This window comes from Octopus bimaculoides, chromosome 21 (assembly GCF_001194135.2).
Source record: "Octopus bimaculoides isolate UCB-OBI-ISO-001 chromosome 21, ASM119413v2, whole genome shotgun sequence".
Classification (NCBI taxonomy): Eukaryota; Metazoa; Mollusca; class Cephalopoda; order Octopoda; family Octopodidae; genus Octopus; species Octopus bimaculoides.
In genome coordinates this window covers 19753318-19756267 of record NC_069001.1, presented here as the reverse complement: position 1 = coordinate 19756267, position 2950 = coordinate 19753318, and the positions used below count along the sequence as shown (strand labels likewise).

The 2950-nt window shown below is 38.4% G+C and overlaps 1 protein-coding gene across 1 annotated transcript in view; it reads left to right on the top strand.

Moving 5' to 3' along the window:
- Positions 1-2038: 2038 nt before the first annotated feature.
- Positions 2039-2950, top strand: part of LOC106884493 (U3 small nucleolar RNA-associated protein 14 homolog A) — a 283035-nt gene continuing 282123 nt past the window's right edge. Inside the window, exon 1 of the mRNA XM_052975329.1 lies at positions 2039-2050. The gene's annotated coding sequence lies outside the window, so the exon portion shown is untranslated. The remainder of the gene's footprint in view (positions 2051-2950) is intronic.

Below are 2950 nucleotides of genomic sequence, written 5' to 3'. Positions count from 1 at the left end.
CGAAAGAGTACCGCCGTGCCACTACCGCCCATTCTCGGCAGACAGGGAGAAAAACAAATGTTAAACTGTCTTCCAAACATGGACATTAGGGCCCGCGGATCATGGAGTCTGGTCTCGCTTATGGCTATGATTTCTAGTTTATGTAACTTTATGTCGTGTAGTAGCCCTTGTTTCCAAGGGGACCCCAAGCCACGCGCATTTACACAACCAATCTTGAGCATAATCCTGATGTGAGTATTTAGGTTCTAAAGACAGGAACAGAGAGTCACTTACCGTTCGAGAGTTTTTTTGTGTGTGTGTCTCCTCCTTCGGGTTTTCTTCGAGGAGATCACTGTACAGTTATTTCGCCAGGTATTTTTGGCATTTGCCAACTGCCTTGGGAAAAATGGATTTTTTGCGTGTGGTGCAGGGTCGGTGTTATGTGTAGTATTTTGATGTGTTCTGGCGGTGTTGTGTACGGGTGGTTGCTGGTTTTTATGTCTTCGTTTATGTTTGTTTTTGTGTTGATGTATTCCATCAACTCTGAGTTTTTTGTGTTGATGGCAGTGAGCAGTGTGTGTGTTTACTTTTGGGGTTTTGTTGCTTGTGTTGTTGTTGTGTGTGCTTGTGTTGGTGTCTGGAGTGTTTTCGGGAGTTGTGTATCTCCCTGCTTTGTTGGTGTTTGCTTTTCTTTTTTTGCTCCTCTTCCTCCTTCCTTTTTGGGCTATTTGCCATTCCTCATTACTTTCGTCTTCCGACGAAAGTTCTGAGGAATCGGAAGGGGGCAGGGGCATGTCGTGTTGATATAGATAGATAGATAGATAGATAGATAGATAGATAGACGTATGTGTACATTTATGCGTATATATATGTATATATAGTTGAAATTTTCAGAAAAGCAAAAGACGACGATAGGTGTATAAACAACAAATAGGTGTATTAGTTTAATGCTCGAGAAGGTGAGAAAGTATTTTACGTTTCGAGCCTACGCTCTTCAACAGAAAGGAACAGGGTGAAATAAACAGAGAGAGAATTAAAAAAAACTTTTGGAGCTAGCGGTCAATCATAGCGGTATATATGTATGTGTAATGTAATCATTTGTTTGTATGTAAGCATGTTTTTGTGTAGATGGATGTATGCGCATTTCTATATGTGTGTGTATGTGTGCTTGTGTGTGTGTGTGTGTGTGTGCGTGTGTGTGTGTGTGTGTACGAGTGAGTGGGGGAACGAAAAACTGACATTCAGTACGTTTGGTACGAGTTCCATATATTATTTAACGAGCTGGAATACCTGGCGTTGCCTAGCTTGAAGACTTGAGGAATAAATGGTAACATCGCGAAGTAATTTAAATTATAGTAAATCTCCTAAAAACTTGATCACCATGGTTCCAGATTCAGTACCATTTAGGCAAGTGTTTTCTACTATAGCCTTGGGCCGACCAAAATCTTGTGAGTGGATTTGATAAATGGAAACTGAAAGAAGTCCGTCGTATATGTATATATGTGTATATATATTTGTGTGTGTGTGTGTGTGTGTGTGTGTGTGTGTGTGTGTGTGTGTGTGTGTGTGTGTGTGTGTGTGTGTGTGTGTGTGTGTATGTGTGTGTGTGTGTATGTGTGCGTGTGTGTGTCTTTGTGTTTTCCCCCACCATCGCTTGACAACCGATGTTGGTGTTTACATATCCGTAATCTAGCGGTTCAGCATAAGTGATCGATGGACTAAGTACTAGGCTTAGAAAGAATAAGTTCTGGAGTCGATTTTTTCGACTAAAATACCCTTTGAGGTGGTGCTCCAGCATGGCCACAGTTAAATGACTGAAACAAGTAAAAGAACAATTTCACTTTTTAAAGTCATCTCTAAAGATTTTCTATAGAAATTAGAACCAGCATTGAAGATTAAGGTCTTTCGTATACGAATATTCGTATACTAATACGAGTATTTGCATAGGCGTATTAGTATACGAATATGCGTATACGTTCAGTGCTGGTTCTAATAAGTAATGAATGTATATGCACCTAGCAGGAGTTATTGCTCTTTTTTCAACACCACATCCAACCCATTAACCATCCAGGCATTGTGTTTGTTAATAGTTAATGAGTTGGGTGTGGTGCTGAAGAAGAAGCAATAATTCCTGAAATATGCATATACATCTTTTTCTATTTTTGATCCCATCGTTTACAAAGATGTATTCGAATACAAAACGTTGTCAATTTCAGTACTGGCTCAAATTTCTATAGAAAATCTGTAGAGATAACTTTTTAAAAAGTGATTGAATTGCACAGGTAGGATATAGTATTTACTTTTAAGTCTTTAATATCCTAGGTAGTATATTATGGTTGCCTAACAAAATACAGTGACCCTACATGCTATTAATTATCAGCATAGTTTAAGACTACAATTGCAGCTTGGAAGGTGTTATAATATTTGAAGTGAATCTAACGGTTATTTTGTATTTCTTAAATGACTTATAAACACCTTCCACACTGCAATTGTTTTCGTTCCAGCACACGATCTCAGATCAGTTCACTTGCTATGCAAGTACATCTCCGTAATAGTTTAAGACTATTTTTGAAAAAGTTTTTTTAAGTTGATCATATTAGATTTCAATGTTTTAAACATATGCGATTTCGATGATTCTACAAAATGTATACAAATTTAAATATTTTCGGTGCCCCAATTTTTTATTTAAACATAACCTTAACTAGCACTCCATCAGTTCCGGCAATGTTTCCAGTTGGTTTGATCAACGGAACGGGACATCCTGCTCGTGAAATTGACGTCCAGTTGTCGCGGATGTCAACTAACTGATCGCTAACCTTTTCGCTAACAACCTGACCAAAGACTTAAACTCTGTGTTTAACACAGTTATGCACCGAAAATTCCTTAGCACGTTTTCTTGCCGGCGTCCTTCCTCAGCGTCCTTTCTTAACTTATTTTGAAGGGAATTTTAAATACTCACAGGATATTGTAT